Genomic DNA, 21,278 nt, shown 5'->3' on the forward strand with positions numbered 1-21,278 from the left:
CGTTACATAGTTACTTATATACTTGAGCAACTTGAATACTTAGATACTTGAAAAAAAAGTATATTGAAACTGTGCCTTATTCAAGCAAACAGTATGAATTCCAGCTGAATACATAGTCTCAATGTTTTTATTTGAAATCATATAACTTCTAGAAGAAAATATAGTGAATTATTTCATAAATTTGGAATTTAAAATTTTAAATGCTTCTGGTAAGAAAGAAAATTCCCCTTAATTTCAAAAGGCTACTAAATTAATTCAAAACATAAATTAAAAAATATTATCTGATTGTTCTAATATGTCAGAGACTGAGAGATTATCTTTTATTGTTTAAAGAGCTTCCATATATGCAGGAAGGAGTTCTGAAGCATGGTCTGTTACCTGTTGGGCTGCTAATCACATGGTGGATGGTTTCAACCCACCAGCTGCTCCATGGGAGAAAAATGAGGCTTTCTCTCTCTGAAAGGATTTAGAGCCGAGGAGACCCAGAGGAGCAGCTCTTGTCTGTTCCATAGGGTCACTGGATAGGAATCAAGTGGATGTCAATGAGTTTGGTTGGTTTGGTTTATATACTAGTGTAAATTTAAAAAGTATTGCTATGAAGTCTTAGGGCTATTCAATAAATGGAAATATTAACACGTGAAGCGGTTGTTTCTCAATATATCCTCCATCTAGACATATACTTTTAAAGCCAGCCTCTTATTTGAACGATTCTGTAATTTGATTAATACCAAAGCAAAACAGCAATCTGGGCATTCTTGAGGCATTCAAATTGTGTTCCTTTTCAATTTTATTTGTTTGGGGAACAAAAAGACATAAAGGAGTAAGCCCGAGGCTACAGGATGGATGGGAATGTTTTCATAAGGATATTTTCATAGGCCTGCCCTTGCTTGCTATGGTCAAAGAATGGCAGGTGCATACAGTGTTACCATAAATAAGAATTCCTTGGTGCATTTTTCCTGGCCTTTTTGGTACCAATGCAGTTTTCTGTCTTCTACAGACATCTTCAGAATAAGCTTCCACGATCATCTTGTGACCATGTGGGAAAATCCTTTGAGAAATCAATCAGGCTTAGCTATCCCTTTTGAATCCCAAACGTTGGTCGTGATAACTCCTGAACTGACCTCTTTCCCTTGAATAACTGGCCCTATAGATCCTCTCAGAAGCAGCTGCTTTGATCAATCTATATTTAAGAAGACATTCTTGTAAAAATAGACACGTGACCTCTCTTGAGTCACCTCGGCGTAGCCTGAGAGCGTCCGCGCACCCAGCACAGCCCCCGACCGGCCGCATTCCGGTCCCAGCCGCTCTTCAAGATGCCTGAGGAAGTGCACCATGGGGAGGAGGAGGTGGAGACCTTCGCCTTCCAGGCGGAGATCGCCCAACTCATGTCCCTCATCATCAATACCTTCTACTCAAACAAGGAAATTTTCCTTCGGGAGTTGATTTCTAATGCTTCTGATGCCTTGGATAAGATTCGCTATGAGAGCTTGACAGACCCTTCCAAGTTGGACAGTGGAAAAGAGCTGAAAATGGACATCATCCCCAACCCCCAGGAGCGCACTTTGACTCTAGTGGACACAGGCGTTGGCATGACCAAGGCTGATCTCATCAATAATCTGGGAACCATAGCCAAGTCTGGTACCAAAGCCTTCATGGAGGCTCTGCAGGCTGGTGCAGACATCTCCATGATTGGGCAGTTTGGTGTTGGCTTTTATTCTGCCTACTTGGTGGCAGAGAAAGTGTCTGTGATCACCAAACACAATGATGATGAGCAGTATGCCTGGGAGTCTTCTGCCGGGGACTCCTTCACTGTCCGTGCTGACCACGGTGAGCCCATTGGTCGGGGAACGAAAGTGATTCTGCACCTCAAAGAAGACCAGACAGAGTACCTAGAGGAGAGGCGAGTCAAAGAAGTCGTGAAGAAGCACTCTCAGTTCATTGGCTACCCCATCACCCTTTATCTGGAGAAGGAACGGGAGAAGGAAATCAGTGATGATGAAGCTGAGGAAGAGAAAGGTGAGAAAGAAGAAGAGAAGGAGGATGAAGAGAAGCCCAAGATTGACGATGTGGCTCAGATGAGGAGGACGCCAGTGGGAAGGACAAGAAGAAGAAAACCAAGAAGATTAAGGAGAAGTACATTGACCGGGAAGAACTAAATAAGACCAAGCCCACCTGGACCAGGAATCCTGACGATATCACCCAGGAGGAGTATGGAGAATTCTACAAGAGCCTGACTAATGACTGGGAAGACCATCTGGCAGTCAAGCACTTTTCTGTAGAAGGGCAGTTGGAATTCAGGGCACTATTGTTTATCCCTCAGCGCGCTCCCTTTGACCTCTTTGAGAATAAGAAGAAAAAGAACAACATTAAGTTGTATGTCCGCCGTGTGTTCATCATGGACAGCTGTGACGAGCTAATCCCAGAGTATCTCAACTTCATCCGTGGTGTGGTGGACTCGGAGGACCTGCCCCTCAACATCTCCCGAGAGATGCTCCAGCAGAGCAAGATCTTGAAGGTCATCCGCAAAAACATTGTCAAGAAGTGCCTGGAGCTCTTCTCTGAGTTGGCAGAAGACAAGAACTATAAGAAGTTTTATGAGGCATTCTCCAAAAATCTGAAGCTTGGCATCCATGAGGACTCCACCAACCGGCGGCACCTTTCTGAGCTGCTGCGCTACCACACCTCTCAGTCTGGAGATGAGATGACTTCCCTCTCAGAATATGTTTCCCGAATGAAGGAGACCCAGAAGTCCATCTATTACATCACTGGTGAGAGCAAAGAGCAGGTGGCCAATTCTGCTTTCGTGGAGCGTGTGCGGAAGCGAGGCTTTGAGGTGGTCTACATGATGGAGCCCATTGACGAGTACTGTGTGCAACAGCTCAAGGTGTTTGATGGGAAGAGTTTGGTCTCCGTGACCAAAGAGGGGCTGGAGCTCCCGGAGGATGAAGAAGAGAAAAAGAAAATGGAGGAAAGCAAGGCCAAGTTTGAGAACTTGTGCAAGCTCATGAAAGAAATTTTGGATAAGAAGGTTGAGAAGGTGACAATCTCCAATAGACTGGTGTCTTCACCCTGCTGCATTGTGACTAGTACATATGGCTGGGTGGCCAACATGGAGCGGATCATGAAAGCCCAGGCTCTTCGGGACAACTCCACAATGGGCTACATGATGGCCAAAAAGCACCTGGAGATCAATCCAGACCACCCCATTGTGGAGACGCTGCGGCAGAAGGCTGAGGCTGACAAGAACAACGAAGCCGTCAAGGACCTGGTGGTGCTGCTGTTTGAGACAGCACTGCTCTCCTCTGGTTTCTCCCTTGAGGACCCTCAGACCCACCCCAACCGCATCTACCGCATGATCAAGCTTGGCTTAAGTATTGATGAAGATGAGGTGACAGCCGAGGAGCCCAGCACTGCTGTTCCTGATGAGATTCCCCCTCTTGAGGGCGATGAAGATGTATCTTGCATGGAGGAAGTCGATTAGGCCATTCTACTCAGACCTTGTGCCCTCTGTATAGTGTCCCATGACTTGAGTGACCCTAGCCCACCTGGGCTCTGCAACTGTTAACTAGTGGCCCCCCTCCCCCATTCTTGTGTATAAAGCAGGATCTAAGGCCCTCACGCCCTGTTGTCCCCTCCTTTATTTCGGATTGGGGTTAATGTGTATCTGTGAGGTTTCTTTTTTGTTTATTTTGTTCTATTAAAGTATGCAAAATAAAGAAGATGCCATTAAAAAAATAGACGTGTGAAATGCTGATATAAATGTTCTACAGCTGACCACAGAGATGGTTATACACAACTTGTTTGGAACAAAATTGAACACGTGACTTAGAGATCCTGAGTGCTAACTGACTCCGGGCCACTGGCTCCAATAAAGCTTTTCATTAGATTCTTTTTGGTGCAGCCCTGATTAAGTTCAAGACCAGGATATAACATTTTGGGGGCTCATACAGGATAAGGTTCACTGCCAAATTTGAGGGGCAAACTCCCTGTAGGTCCACCAGTGTTGGTCACCAGCAAAAGGAGGTACCCCTAGCCCTTTTGATTGGGTCTCCTGGAGGCTGCCCAGCAGTGGACCACCCCACAGAGACTGTGATAGAGGAGATGAAGTCTGGGATAGAGTCTGTGATAGAGATTGTGTTTACTTGTCTGAGAATAGCTCTTCAATTGCAAACTTTTGTTTTAAATTGTTTTACAAAAGCCAAATTGGGGAAGAGTTAAGATGGTATCCAGGTAGAATCACCTGCCCTCCTGTTGTTAGATCAGAAAATTAAGAGGTAAGGAGGCAAATATTGGGAAGATTGATGATGAAATAGAGTCAGTGTTCTAGAGGTCTGGTTCAGACAACCACCTGTGATTTTCACCCACAGAGTGATTCGAGAGCATGCTGAAGTTTACCAAGTATAGCTGCAGGTGCCGATAACCCCTCACCAGGTCCAATGGAACAGGGCCCACCACCCTTCCTGCACTCAAAGTGCCAGTGTTGCCGTGTGTAGTCATTTCCCTAGGCTGCTGCTAAAGGCAGTCATAATCCCAGGTTAATGTAAAGGTTCTGAGAACTGGCCACAACTACTCACACTGCAGTTCCCCCCTCTCCAATCCTCATCTCTCCAGCATTCTAGGGCTTTGGCTCTCCCCCCCCTCCCCCCAGCCAGGAATGGAGAGACTACTACTCCAATCATCCTCTTCCCCCCTCTCCCAAGCTATATGCCTGCTAGTGTGGGTCATGAGAGATGGTTAGACACTAATTTGCAACAATTGAAGAACACCTCGGATATCAGAACACAGATCCTCAGGGCACAACCTGCAGAGCTGTGCCTGAGAGAGCTTACAAGTCAAGGCTGTGCTCCCTTGTGTAACTTTGAGTGTAAGCTGCCAGAAAGCTGGTCCATTAATATTGCATTAATATAGCATTAACCTAACAAAACAGGCAGCATTCTAATTCCCCAGAGCACAGCCAAGGATGTTAACATAATAGAACAGGAAAAGCTCACATGTGCTGAAAGCCACAGCCCAAGCCCAAAACTGGCTCTACCACACTGCAGACCTTTCCCAAGCAGGCCCAGTGGCATACCTACAGTCATTCCTCAGCCTAACTCCAAGGTCCAGTACTGCTGCTGGCCACTTAATCACCGTGACACCTCACCTATACAGCGATCTGACCCACCATTGTAATAGGCCACAGGTAGTCCCTGAAACCACTATTACCAGTCACACAGAGAAAGAGCTCAGGATCCCAAGAACATGGTGCCCAGTTCTTGAAAATGACACACAATCAGCAACATACCTCAACATCCTCAATAAGAAAACAAGTAAAACAAAAGGCAACAGCAGAGGAAATCTGAAACATAATGATGCTCATAGAAAAAACAGGCGTAGGTCTGCAAAAAAAAGGGAATCAGAGACGCAACACAGAATAAGGACACAATGATAGAGGAGATGAAGTCTGTGATAGAGCAGATGAAGTCCTCGCACCAAAGGGAAATGCAAAAATGAATTGATAAGGCAACAGAAGCAAAAAAGAAGATAATGGGCCTCTCCAACAGACTAGAGGAGGTAGAGAATTGGACCAGTGATCTCAAGGACAATTAGGCAGGCTTCAACAAATGAGAAAGACAATCAAGATAATCAAAGAGGCAGGAGAAAACCTGAGAAAAATGACAGATGCTATGAATATGGACAATATTTGAATAATTGGCCTTCCAGAATAAGATACAACAAAGAAGTCAACAGCTAAATTAGACAGGGAATAACTGGAAACAAACTTCCCCACCTTAATGAAAGAGAATCAGGCATTCATATTTGAAGCAGAGAGGACACTAATTAGACTAAACTCCAGGAATAACTCACCAAGGCTCATAATAGTTAAATTATCCAACTTCAAGGAAAAAGAACAATTTAGAAGTAGCAAGAGGAAAAAAGGTGGCCACATACAATGGTGCTCAGGCAAGATTATGCTTAGACCTGTCCGCAGATACCATGAAGAGTAGGAGAGAGTGGAATAACATCTTCCAACAGCTGAAAGAAAAAGACGACAACCCAAGAATCCTCTACCTGGCTAAACTCTCTATTCACATAGAAGGTGAGTTAAGAGTTTTCCTGGACAAAGACAAACTCAAAGAATATACCATAACAAACTCAACCTTGGTGAAAATTATTGCTGACTCAGAGTGGTCAGAGGACCAGCATCCACCAAGTACCAGCAGGAGACTGCTGTATAGCATAACTACATCCAGAGGTCAACATGCCAAAAACAACTACCAAGGTAACACTGCCTCAGAGGGAAAATATGGGCAGAATGAAAGCCCCCACCCCCCGACACACACACACACACACACACACAGAGTACACTGATATGAAGGGAGATAGGAAAACATCCAGCACAAAAGGTAAGAGATGACAGCAATGAATCCACAGATAGTAGTAATAACTCTGATTGTCAACAGCCTGAACTCGCCAGTTTAAAGACAAAGGTTTGCAGACTGGTTCAGAAAACATAACCCAACAATCTGTTGCCTGCAAGAGACACATCTTAAGCTCATAGACAAAAATAGACTGATAAAAGGGTGGCTGGAAATACACCAGGTAAACTGCAACAAAAAATGCAGGAGTTTCCATCCTAATCTCTGACAAAATTGACCTCAAGGTGCAAACCAAAAGGAGGCAAGGTTGGACACTATATAATTTTCAAAAGGTCCATAGATCTGAAACCAGTAAGCATAACAGATATACAACGTGTGTAAATTGCAAAATATGTCAAACTATTCAAAAGATGAAAACAGAAATCACAGACTCAACAATCATGCCATCAGAAAAAGACCACTCAGCAAGGAGGCTACAGAGTTAAACACTACAACTAGGCAAATGGACTTGATAGACATTTATAGAGCTCTCCATTTAAAGGCAAAAAAAAAAATCATTCTTCAAGTGCACCTGGCTCATTTTAGAAAATAGACCACATGCTGGAACACATCAAGCCTGAGTAAATCCAAACACAGAGATCACTCCGTTGCCCCTCTTCGACCCCCAAGTCATAGAGCTGGTAATCAACAAAAGTATGACCAGAAAACAATTGCAAACAATAGGAGGTTGAATAACCATCTTCTGTAACACAATGGGGACTGACTCAGATTAGAGAGGAAGCTAGGAAGCTTCTAGAAACCAAAGAATATGAGACTACAATGTAAAAAACCTATGGGTTGTAGCAAAAACAGTTATCAGAGGAAGTTTCATAGTGATTGTATATATGAAATGCATATTTGAAAAAGGAAAACTTATGACTGATACATTATCACAAAAATCTCCAGCAAGTAGAACAGAGTTAGCAGAACAGTCCCTCCAATAGCAAAAGAAAAGAAGTAATAAAAAGCAGGGCAGAGTTAGAGTGGGAAGACAAAAGAATACTGCAAAAAATCAATGCAGAAAAAAAAAAGCTGGTTCTTTGAAAGGATCAACAGAAACAACAGACCACTGGAAAGAGCAAACATCGATAGCCAGGATGAGGGATGAAATGAGGGAAATCACCAGAGACACCAATGAGATTAAAAGCCCCTTAGCTCACACGTTATGGGCTGAGGAAGAGGCAGTGGGGCAGGGAACAGACGAAGCCCAAGGATGTACATGTCACTCCAACACAACGTAGGGGAAAGGGGGACAAAAGAAAAAAAGAGGGAGACGATGGCACTGGGGGAGTAGGGCACTAATCCACCCAGGGGAGGGTATTGTTTATGTCTCCACAGATATGGAAGTGTGAGTTCCGATTCCACCACAGCATGCCAAACCTTCATGAACAGAGAGGTCTCCAGGGCCGGCCCCAATCAGAGCCAAACTGACCACCACTCCCCCCCAGAAGTATGTGCAGCAGAGGCCAACACTAAATCTACAGGTTGGGAGAGGGCAGGCTTGCCACGCCCATCAAGAAGCAAGCCCAAAAGGAAAAAGAGACAGCAAGGGACTAGATGGCATATTGGCACCCCAAACCCTGAGGATGACATCCCTGCACGGAGCTGCTAAGACACAGAGAGGACTGTATGGCAGACAACAGCTTGACACATGATGTCCCCTCCCTGGAGGATACTGCGACAGAGGACAATACTGGGGACACATGGTGGAGAGTCAGTCCAGTCTAACCACCCCCACAGCGTGGTGAAATAAGAAGAGAACATAATATGTCAGCAATGGGAACCATGCAAAGTCACAAAACCTGTGAGGAATCCCAAAATAGACTTCAGCCCAGGAGTGCCAGCTACCCAAACCTCCCAGGACTGGTGGGGAGATCATTATAAAGGTCAGCAGGTATACCTGGAACTATGTATGCCGTTTTTTGTTTTTCAGTTTGTTTGGTTTTCCCTTTTTTCCTTTTTATTCAATCTTCTTTTTGCTATTATTGTTTTGCCTAAGTATATAAAATAGGCATGGGAAGCAAGCCTGAGGAGAAAGCAATGGGACCGATGGTTGTGGAGGGACTTGGGAGTGGGTGGAGGCTAGGGAAAGGGGCAGTGAGCAAACAACCCCACATAGACATGGGAACAACTAAGGAATTGAAAGCAACAATGAGGAGGACATAGAGATCCCCATGGTGTTGGAGAAAGAGCAATCTATCTGGGAGGAATTACTAAGAGGTAAAAGAAGGGTCAGCATGGATGGTGGGGGAGGAGGAAGGTAAAAGGAAACAGAGGAAAGATATAGGAAACAAAGTTATGAATAGAAGTATAAACATAGGTATGCACTTATATAAATATACTAATTCATAAAAATAGAGGTATTGGCCTATACACATACATTTATATGGCAGTACATTGAGGAAGTGGATGAACTTTGAGCCTCTGCTCAAGCCCTGCCTCAAAGCAAGGACCTTTTGTTCTAATAACCTGGCATTCTGTGATGCTCTCCCTCCCAAAACAATTGCTGACAACAAATCCGTGCATAAGCAAATGTAGCAAAGAAAGCTGATGGTGCCAAGTTATCAAAAGATATAGCATCTGGGGTTGTAAAGCCTTGAAGTTAAACAAATGGGCATCTAGCAGAGAAGCAACAAGCCCACATGAAAGAAGCACATGAGCCTGTGGAATCATGAGGTGTCCACAGAATCAGGTAACAGGTACCAGAAGACTGAAAGCAACAACAACAATAATATATTGATGAGAACAAGGGTGGTTGGAGCAGAGACACAAAACCCATCTGTAGACATGCCCTCACAGAAAGATCATAAGCAAGGGATGAGTCAACCAGGGCGCTAGCATCAATGAAACACATTATATTGCTCTGGTTTCTTAAGGCTTTCTCACCCCCCACTATCATGACCCCAGTCCTGCCTTTCAGTTCTGGCTAGACCAGAGCGTGCACACGGGTGCAGATAAAAGTTCATGGCACATGGAATCCAGCTGGGATAGACTTCTCAGGAACAGGAATGGGAGTAACGAGACTAGAAGAGTAGGGAGAAGGTGTGGGCAGGAGGTGGGGAGGGGGAACTGATCACCACGGATCAACGCATAACAGCCCCTTGCCAAGGTAAACAACAGAAACATGGCTGAAGGAAGACAACATTTGGTGTAAGATATGAAAACAAGAATAATCTATAATTTATCAAGGGGTCATGAAGGTGGGAAGGGAGAGGGAGGGGTAAAAAGAGCTGATACCAAAGGCTGAAATAGAAAGTAAATGTTTAGAAAACGATGATGGCAACATATGTACAAATATGCTAGGTACAATTGATGTATGGATTGTTATAAGAGCTGTAACAGCCCCCAATGAAAAGCTCTTTAAAAAGGAAAAAAATAAACACTAAAACCATGTATCAACCAGAACACTTGTAGTACTATTTTTTGACTTATACTTATATATCTGTCACAAGTGTTTTGAAAATACTGTTTATTATATATCTGTCTATTTATTTACTTACCAGAGTAAACAGCACGATCTTTCTCCTGAGAGGCAGCTGGTGGATTGAAACTTTCAGGTAGTCGGCAGGCCAACGCTAACTTCCAGAACCAACAGGGTCGGTAGTTTGTCTACTCACAAGCGAGCCAGCTAACCTACCACAAGATCCTGGATACTGGCGCACATACGAATCTCGGGACAGAGACATATGTTGTGGTCAGATAAATGTCTAGAACACTTTCCTGGGCTCCGTTTCTAACAACAGTGATGCAGGAGAACTTATCTGCTTCTCTGTAAACCATATGTTATATTACATGAGAAAGTTGATGCTTTATGATACCAGATATGCAGGCCTGCTCTTTGCCCTAAAACAGAATAATACCTTTTTTCACATTCGCTTGTTTGCAGCAAACGCAATCTGATCTAAGCAGTTAGGATCTTGCATTCTCAGAGGCCCAACTCCAGAATGATGTCCAGTAGAACAAAAGGATCAAAGTGTTATTTTGATGTTCAAAATATGGAAGAAGTTCTTTCTATTAGGTGCTGAAATACATGAGCAATGTCAATCCTAGATAAAGTTACATATCAGATTATTAAAAGAAATTTTTTGAGTGCCTAGAAAAAAATTTACTAAAAGCCAAAATTTTCATTAAGGTAAGCCATATGATGTTAAGAGTTTCCTTTTAGAAAGGTTTTTCATTATTGGAAGAGGAGAGAAGTTTAGAAGGGAAACTATTTCTGAATTTTGAGATTTCTTTATGGAAAATAAATAGTAGGTAACAGTGGGTTTATATCTGATTTAATGAGAATAAGATTATTATCAGTAGAGAATGGGCTGAATTTTACAGGTATACTAATGTGTGGTGTATAAAGCAGTTTAGCAATAATACTGCTTTATAATAACAGTATTTTATTATAAATCCATCATATCATGAATTGCTTATTATAATTCACCTAAAAAGTAGCATGAAGAATAGTCAGAAAAGAGTGATAAGTTTGAATTTTCCATTCCACATAAAAAAGAACAATGGAAGGAAATGAGAATATTTTACAGCAGCAATAAGACTGGCAGTGGGGAGAGCGATTAGCTATATTTTAGAAGAAAAAAATTAATGGGCCCCTGAATGACCATTGATGATAGAATTTATATGTATAAGTAGAAGATCTATTTTAACAACTCTAAGTGTATCACCAACCACCACCACCCACAAACCATGTAATATCGTATTCTACAAGGCAATGACATTTGACATAAAATAAATTCAATACAGAAATAGCTCCTGGTTTTGTGGAACCTAGACTTCTGTGATTTGAGGGTTACCTCCAAGAACGCAAACAAAAGCACATAATTAGAGTATAAAAACTGATGTGCGAATATGTGTACACCTCTCTCTCTAAAGATAGATTCAGTTATATATAAGTGTATTATGCATACTATACTCTTAGATAGATATATATTCAATTATACATAATTGAATTATGTATACATAATTTTTGATTCAATAGCATATAAAAGTATATATATATATGCACTTATATATACATATATATACTTACATATACCTATATAAACTTATATAGAATTTAATCCAAATTACATGTCATTCAATTATTATATCTATAATTGAATCACAAGTAAGCAGAATAAAAATTAGTGAAAATTGAAAGCAGGAAATTAAAAACAAAATAAAACCAATGAAACCAATGAAACCACAAGATAATTCTTTATGAAGATCCATAAAATTATAAACCTCTCTTCAGTCTCACCAAGAAAAAACAAGAGTAGACACAAATGACGAATTTCAGAAATGAAAGAGAAACTATGAAAATATCCCGTGGAAAGGAAAATAATATAAAAGGAGACTATGAAAAACTCCCCATTACATTTAATAATTTAGGAGAGATGGGCCAATTTCTTGAAAAAAATGCAGCCTACCCACACTCACCAAAGAAGAAATCGATTGTTTGAATAGGCCACCCAGAGATATTTTGGAAGATAAGCCTGGTGATCATTTCCGGAAAGGTCACAGCCTTACAAACCCCACGGAGCAGGAATTCTTAACAGCAAAAGGATCACTTCCCAACTCATGCTATGAAGCCAATGTCAGCAGCCAATGTCAACACTGGTAGTTCAACCACACAAAGACATTACTGGGAGGGAAGATTACTTACAGTCCTCCTTGTGAACACATGTGAAAACCTTCAACAACAATAAATATAGCGAATTGGATCCAACAATGTATAAAAACACGAACACACCATGACCAGGTGGGATTTATCCCACGCATGCAGGACAGGAAAACATTTCAGAAATTAAATAATGCAATTCATCATATCAACAAAGAAGAGCTATCACAAGATCAAAATCTGTAGATTCAAAGTATTCAGCCAAATCCAACACATTCACGTCTGATAAGAAACTCTTCAAAAATTAAGAATAGAACCAAATTTATAAAAAATGTTCACACAAATCTTATAGCTAATACTATACTCATTAGTGAGAAACTAGATGCATTGTTCCTAAGACTAAGAACAATACAAACATGACCCCTCTCTTTTTACCACTTTTAAGTAACATCACATTGGAAGTCCTAGCTGGTACAGTTGGATTAAATGCATTAATCCATTACAATGTTGGGCAGCTTAGACAAGAAAAATAAAGGAATCTTTTTTCACAGATGATGTGATTATCCTGTAGAATATCCTAAGAATAATGAAACGCTAGAACAAATGAACATGTACAGCAAGGCAGCAGGCTACAAGGTTAATATCTAACTTGTTATCGCTAATTTCCTGTTTTCCATCTCCCTGAGATATTCAGAATCTCTGACTGTAACTCTGATTTCATTTCATCTATCACATTTTATGTTAGAGAGCATAATCTTCAATTATTTGAGAAGTTTCTTGCACTATTTAACTTGTAAGCCATTTGTTGCACATATGTAAAATGAAGTTGATGGTGCTGATTGTGCCCTTACTTCAATAATTTTTATATAGAAATACATGACCATATCTCAAGAGATGTATCTTTAGCTTTTTTTCAACATCAGAATAGTTTTACTCTATAATAAGGTATGTCTTGGCATAAGATAAGATTATTGCTAACACCTATAAAAAATCAAGAGGCATACACTAGAAATAATGTGTTATTTTAGAAATATAAACCATTGCTGCTCATCATAAGTAAATTTATTTCAAGTGGCTTTTCTTCAGGGTCTTCAAACTAATTGTTTTAATTCTGTAATTCTTAGTTTCCTATAGATTTTCTGTACACTTTTCTAGATTAGCTTTCTAGATTATGTTAAAGAGAAATGGGAAAGAACTATCAGAAAAGAACGAGAAGGGAGAGTATATTAGACTTCAGTATTTGTGACAGCATGAATATTATTTAAAGAGAGAAAAACATTATGAGCAGAAATAAATCCATTGGTTTTCTAGAATTTTAAGTGTTCTCAATTCACCCAAGGAATTTTTTATTTAGCAACTGACAGAGAAGCATATACGGTTTCTATTTCTCAAAGTTTTCATTCTCAAATGTTTTGAAAATACCTTTCCAAAACTATTTTCCAAGACTCCTTTTTTAGACCTATTTCAATGGATTGACTTGTAACATTCATTCATTTTAAAGTAACATCAAAAACTGCCAAGTAGTGAAGAGTACAATTGGCACATACCTTACCCACATCAAATTCACATGGTGAAGAAAGATCAGCAGCATCAAATAAGTTATATATAAGAAAAGTGTTGTAATTCTGATGTGGACACAACTACACATCCAAACAAAAGAAGTTTGAAACCGTGTTTACACACACACACACACACACACAGACACACACACACACACACACTCAGAGGCAGGGCAGGGTGCCAGAAGGACATCATGACAAACTTAAGTAGATTCTATTCTTGTTCCGGTGTTTAGTTGTAAAACTGAGCTTGTTGTCGTTGTTAGGTGAAAGCAACCCTGTGTACAACAGAATGAAATGCCGGGGCCTGTGCCATCCTCACAATTGTCCATCTGGTTGAGTCCACTGTTGCAGCCCCCATGTCTATCCATCTTCTAGAAGGTCTTCCTCTTTTTTTGGCTCTCTACTTTCACAGCACAATGTCCTTCTCCAGGCACTGGTCTCTCCTTACAACACGTCCAAAGGATGTGAGACAAAATCTCATCATCCTTGTCTCTAAGGAGCCTTCTGGTTGTCCTTCTTCCAGGATAACTTAGCACTTATTTTAAGAGAGATTCTTCATATCATATATAAACCGGCAAGTTCCTTCCAGATTCCCTTTTGTCAGATAGTTTAAAATCTGTCTTCTCTGTGTTAACCTCTGGGCAAATTGACAACTGCTTCAGAATGTCTGCTAATAAGGAACTCATAATTATGAGTTACTGATGAGGGCATTCATTCTTCTGTCTTGTCTGCCATACTTCAAATAATCCCCAAGTCTTGATTTATTCTCCCTCCGCCACAGGAAGTAATTGCTCTAACTAATTTTCAACATTTGTGTTACCCACTGACATCTTGGCTGACCTCAATCTCTTCCCATCTCAGTTCCTTCATCTGTCTGCAGTGGGTTTGACCTGAGGTACAATCTCAAAGCTTCCCTCCAGCTGGAACATCACCACCTGTGGTGATCACCAAACAGAGTAGAGAAAAGATGAGTCTTCTACCCAAAGCCAAACGAGTCTCTGAAGAATGTCCAAAAAACCACTTTTGTTTAAAAGAGGCAAGACTCTGTAAGGAAGAGAATGTATATTTTGAAGTGAAAATGCCTTACTTCCTTATCATCTTCATAATGAGCACTCTCAGAAAAATGGAAAAAAAACTCTTAAATTTGCTTTAAAGTTATTGGAAAAGTATCATGATGAATATACGGTATTTTTCCTCTAAGGTACCTTTCATCATATTTTAGTGAATTTATTTTTCTAATTTATCATTTTTGCTGGGTACATAGAAAACTCATCAATGCCAGACAGGACACACGAGTTACTTCAGCTTACATGGGAAATGCTTCTCGGTACGTTGTATTAGATACCAACGATGAATGGCGATTATTTATGAAAGTCCAAGGTCAGGACTTTTCATAGAGACCCCATTTCACTGAAAATCTATCTACACATTTTCATCTGCACTGTTGACTGATTGACCTTAGTTTCTGTACTTTATTATTGTTTCAGTGGTTTTTGACCTCTCTTTTGATGGTGGAAACTGAGTTGTGTACAAGCTAGATTTTGACTAGAAGCCCGGATTGGGTTAACCTAGCATCTTTCCTTGCCCTAACATGCACACTGCTTCTGCTCAGCATCTTCATTTGGGATTGGAATAATTTGAACCTTATGATCCTTTGCCTTATCCTTTTTGTACTCTCAGAATTCTTATCCTGTGCTACAGAGAGAAGACATTTTTTTCTTTATAAATTACACTGTATCCCTTTTCATATCTTTAATGTCTTGTAATTCCAAACTTTTTAGCTGCATTTACACATAGCAGATCAAATCCACTGGTTAGAATAGATGGCTTGCAAACAAGGGTTATTCTAAAAGTTATCTTTTGAATTAATTTGTTTTTTTGTAGTCAAATAGCCTAGCCATTTCCTACTGAGATGAACTTGGGGAACATTCTTAACTTCTCTTAGCCGCAGGACCCACATGTACATTTTCAGAGGCACAGGAATAAGAAAGAACTAAAGGCATAATCTATGTAAACTCAACTAAAGAAGTTGACTGACATATAATAAGCTACCCCAAGGCCCCAAACACTAAGAAACCCCAAACTGACGGCCAGTCAATTGTCATCTTCCTTTGCTGGTAATATCCTCATAGATTAAAGGGAGAGGTGATGTTTCTTATGATTTATAGCCCAAAATGTCACACTTTTGTTGTTTTAATTTATCATATAGCTTTCGAATGGAAGAATTTAAATGCCTTATTAGAAAGAGTACACAGAAATGGTTTCCTGGTCTTAACCACAGTCTTTTAAAATCAAACGTCAACATTTTCTAAAAGCAAAAAGGGGCATTGGACAAGGTTATTCTATCCCAGGAAAGGGATGCTTTGGGATTAATTTGATTTTAATTTTCAAATATGGATAAAAGTAGTAATAAAAATATAAATGATTAAAAATATGGTCAAAATACATGCTTACACTTCTTGGCTTTTAATTGACTAGGGTTAATAAGTTAAACACAAATATCATTATGTCATTTTACCATCAAAATCCTCCAGGAGTTTCCGTTGCTTCAAGGATACTCTGGTGCGATGGATGCCATTGGGTTGGTTCTGACCCATCGTGATCCTATGCACAACAACAAATTTCTGGTCCTATACCATCCTCACCATCATTCTTATGTCTGCGCACACTGCTGTGTAGCCAGGGTTAAGCCACTTCCCTGAGGACTTCCTCTTTTTCACTGCCCCACCACCGAACATGATGTCCTTCTCCAGGGACACATTTCTCCTGACTCCACGTCCCAAGTGTAGAACATGGTGTCTTGCCGTCCTTGCTTCCTAAGAGCACTCCAGCCACACTTCTTCCAAGAGAGATCAGTTTGTCCTTTTAGCAGTCCATGGGACTTTTAATATTCTTTTCCAGAAACACAATTTAAATGCATTCAAATGCGGGGATGGTGTAGAATTGGGAAGTTTTTTTTTAAAGTCGTCCAATGTCATTTTAGCTGCCCTGCTAGTGCAGGGGATTAGGTTTGGGGCAGCTCACTTTAAGGTCATTGGTTCTAACCCATCAGTTACTCCACTAGCGAAAGATAAAGCTGTCTGAACCTTAAATATTAAAGGCTGAAACCCTATGGAAAAGCTCCAATATGGCCTATAGGGTTGCTATGAATTGGAATCAACTATATGGCAATTAATTTAGGGGATGTCATTTTAAGTCAATTTCTCTAGGAGCAGACTTTTTCTCTACTCTAAGATACATTCATTCATAATGTATACCTCTCTTCCCTAACTCCTTCATACATTTTCTTTTCTTTCATAGATTTGCATTGTTGCCTTCATATCTAGGTGAGTTAGTTTATTGTGCCAACCTGGCCGATAAACACACTTGGGTTTAATTGAAGGGCAGAGGGATAAACGGCTCAGTGAGCCTCGCCTTTCTAGTTCTTGGGTCTCTAACTTTCTGATGGTAGGATCAGGGTGCAGCTGCCTTAACCAGTTCCCTGCTTCAGCTGTCAAGGCTCACATCCTGCGAGACATCCCTGAGGAGAAGCCACATGGACCTACCCCGATGCAGCCCTGAGTGCTGGAACAATCGTGTGGAAACACCTGCCAGTGCTGAGATGCTCACACATTCACTGATTCAGCTTTCCTGCTGCAGTCGGCCTTATTGCGCGTGTTTTGTGAGATGGAGGAGGACTTTGTGGATTGGTGTTGGACATATGGATTAATGGGTTAATGTTGAACTTGTGGGCTTGAGCAGCACTGGGTTGGGATGTTTTTTTGATGCACATTTAACCTGTATATAAAACTCTCTCTTATACATGAGTTTCCGCAGATTATTTTCTTTAAAGTACCTAGACTAACACACTGGGATAAGACTCATTGTCAATCTCCAAACAGAAATACTTGTTAGGATAAAAAGTACTGCATATATTCACAACTAGCTCAATTATCATTCTTTCTTTGAAGTTCTTGACGATCCTGACCATTTTTAGTAGCCTGGATCTTGCTTGATATTTCCTTTGAACTTTCTAGTCATCATTTTAGAGAATTTATGTATGTCATCCTATCATACTAATGTTGCTATATAAGTATTCTAACTAAATGACATTTTTTCATTACCTCTTCAAATCTACATTAGTCCTAAATAAGACTTATTTGTGTATTTTTTTGGCTTAGTGTATAATGTTCACCCACAACTAATGAATATTACATACATTTTTTATTGTCAAATTATTATCTCTTTCTTCTCCTTGAATGTAGTCCTCTTAGTTTCTCTTGGTTCTTCCACTTCAAAACTGTTTATTTTAATGAATTATTCAATAGGAGAAACATAAGAAGCAATGGTTATGAGAAATATGCAAATACACTAGAGACTTTTCTTTGTCAAATTTCATAAGCGAGAGGGTTAATAAGCCATGAGCATCTGACAATCCAGGCATCAAATGGGATACACAGTATGTCCTGAAATACATTAGCACCACATTTACTGCATTTAAATATTTTAAAGAGCTACTTACCAGAGACAAATAACATTATCATTTTTCTTTTTACTGACAAATTAATTAATGTTTCATTAATTCAACAAATAATTATTGGGCATTATTACCAGAAGCAAATTTGTAAACAGAAATGTTTCAAACTGGAGGCACACATGTCAGATTTAAGGGTGATAGGGCCCACATGCACTTCCAGGAAACAAAGTTCAGATTATAAACCATTCAAGAAAAATATGCCAAGATATAAGCAATTTGTTCAGGGGTGGGGTGGGTGGGTGAGGGGGCAGGTCAACAAGAGCAGTGGAGCGCTGTGTTCTCTCCATGTCTACAATTAGGTATCCTGTATAATCCTGTATCATGTCTATAATCATGTATCCTGTGTAACCCAACCTGTTGGCACTACTCACCTGAGTGGTAGCTCACCCCTTCCATGCCCAGTGGTTGATGTTTGCAGTTCAAAGGATATGAAACAGAGGCTGGTCTTATCTTTATCTAGAATCATCCATTAACTTGCTATCTCTCCTTTGCTCCCTGAAGACCCAAGAAGAATCCATATAGTTGAATTATGGTGTTGGCAAATATCGATAATACACAGACAACCAGAAGAACAAACAAATCTGTCTGGGAGGAAATATAGGCAGAATGCTCCCTGTGGCAGGAGTATGTCTCAAGTACTTTGGACATGTTATCTTCCGATACCCTTCCCTAGAAAAAGACATCGTGCTTGGTGAAGTAAAAGGCAGTGGAGAGGGGGCGGGGGAAGGAAGCCTGTCTAGGAGATGGATTGAGACAATGGCTTACCCATAACAAGTATCGTGAGGATGGTACAGGACGGAACCATGTTCCCTTCTGTACCCGGGTTCTCTCCGCATCAGAGTTTACTCAACAGCACCCAACAGTAACTCCTCCTCAGAGCAGTGCTGCCCAGCATTGTCCAAAGGAGCTGTCCAGCAAGCACTGCACTGGTAACTGCAATCAACTCAGTGGCAGTTTTTTTTCCCAGTTTGTAGAGTCGATTTTGACTCATCCAACAACATCATTAAAACAAAACAGAACAGAATTCATTGCTACTGAGTCAGTTCCATCTTCCCGCGATCCTCTAAAACAGAGTAGTACTGCCTCTGTGGGTTTCTGGGGAATAAATCTGTAAGTGACTAGAGAGCCTCCATTTTCTCCTTCAGAGCATCTAATGGTTCTGATGTGCTGACCTTGCAGTTAGCAACCCAACAGGCAAACCACTACTCCACTAGGGCTTGAGGCACCAAGACTATAAAACAGAAGATTCAGTGACTGGTGGGTTTGGACTTGCTGCTTTGCAGTTATTAACCCAAAGCTTCCGAAAACCAAACTCACTTCCTTAAGGTCAAGGCTGACAGATAATGAGAGTAGAAAGCCCATTCTCTCTCTGGAAGAGCCGCTGATGGTTTCCAACTGCTGACCATGCGGATCACAGCCCCATATGTAACAACTACCCCACCAGGGCTTCCAACTCTATGACTCCTTAGAAAGCTCTTTCTTTCACTCCTCAGATGATGAGACTTTCTTTTCTTTGACAAAACACTGGGCTTGATACTCTGGAATATCTCTCTTCCTCTCTAAGTATGTAAATTCCAGGAAGGGAGAAAAGGCATACATATAAACAAGTCAGACATTGATAAATGACCCGAGGCAACAATCAAATCAAATAAAATTTAGAAGTAAGGACATTTTTCCTTCTTCTTCAAAATGGAATGGGATGCTTTTGAGCTGTCCCTTAAGATATTAACAAATATTTAGACCTCTGATGATAGAAAATCACTATTCTTTGAACTTTTCATTGTGCTTCAGCAAAGAACATAAATATTTTTCCAAACCTAGCACAATCATTTTATGCATACTTAAATAGCAGTAAAAACAAAATTAGATTAGATATTAGCATACTGGAATACTAGATGTTGGTTCAAAACCTTGTTGGTTTGTGTAAAAGATAGAATATTCAAACTGGATTTTTAATATGTTGATGCCTGGCTGTGCTAGCCAGTTGCTGTTTTTTTTTTTTTAATCTCACTATTTGAGGTGACAGAAAACATAAGAACCTGAGGGAAACAGTATGGCTGTGTGGGACAGCTGTGAGATGTCCTCCAGTCTTCCCATGTGTACAGTCCTCACTCAACTCAAAACTTGAAACAGTACGCCTTAGATACCCCGATTTAGACTTATCTTATTATTCTGTAATAAACTATTACATTTGTAAATAAGTACATTGTTACTTTACTGAAAAAATACAGTAGTTTTTGAAATATAATTTTATTATTCAAAGTGCAAACAAAACATTTTAAGTGTACTAGTTGCAATTAAGAAATAGTTTGTACCCTGGTGCATTTGCATCAGGGTAAGCGAGGGACAGGGAGAGAAGTAAAATGCCATGAAATATTTCCAAGATATCAGAAGGACATACATGTTTTATATGTTTCACATTTACGAATCATTTATTTAGCATTACAAGGGGGGTGTTAAGTGATTGAGGGAGAAAATAGTATCTAAGAAACATAATAAAGCAAACTGAGTAAGTGTAACTTATTCTGAGCCACTGAGTTGATTCCCGCTCAAACAGACGATGTACTGAAAACAAACTCACTGCCATCAAATCCACTCTGAGGGATCGTGACCCTGTTGGACGAAGTACAATTGCTCCCTAGCTGGTAAAGGCCATAGTCAGGACACAGGAAGATAGCCTCCACTTTCGGGGAGATAGAACTCTGTAGCCAGCAGCCTCGTGCGTAACCCACCGCACCACCAGGCCTCTGGACCAGAACATAGATACCATCAAATGAAAAGATGTGTTTCTGTGCTAGGACCCCTTAAATAATCCTAGGTTTTACAGTACATATTTTATTTCTATTTTAAACTGATTACTAACATAATATAGGTTATTTTCAACAACAAAATCTATTTTTTGTAAAAATATTAATAGCAATTATCCATGACTAAGGTATTATTTCCAATACCGAATTTTTTTAGTTTTGTGCTTTATTGTATACAAGTAGCGATATTTTTAATGTTCAGAACTTAGATTGACTGCCTAAGGAAAAATGGTATAAATCATGTGTTGAGAATATTTATTATAGGCACAATCAAATTGAACCAACCTAACTGCTTATTAAACACAATCTCTCAGCCTTGACCCAGTAGACAGAATCTCTCTGAATCGGCTCAGTTCTGCTCACTAGATTTCTATTACTGTATTCTTGCAG

General features: G+C 40.2%; 1 pseudogene; it reads left to right on the forward strand.

The window, feature by feature from the left end:
- Positions 1-1,296: 1,296 nt before the first annotated feature.
- On the forward strand, positions 1,297-3,515 carry LOC142424339 (heat shock protein HSP 90-beta pseudogene; annotated as a pseudogene).
- Positions 3,516-21,278: the final 17,763 nt, after the last annotated feature.

This window comes from Tenrec ecaudatus, chromosome 13 (assembly GCF_050624435.1).
Source record: "Tenrec ecaudatus isolate mTenEca1 chromosome 13, mTenEca1.hap1, whole genome shotgun sequence".
Lineage (NCBI taxonomy): Eukaryota > Metazoa > Chordata > Mammalia > Afrosoricida > Tenrecidae > Tenrec > Tenrec ecaudatus.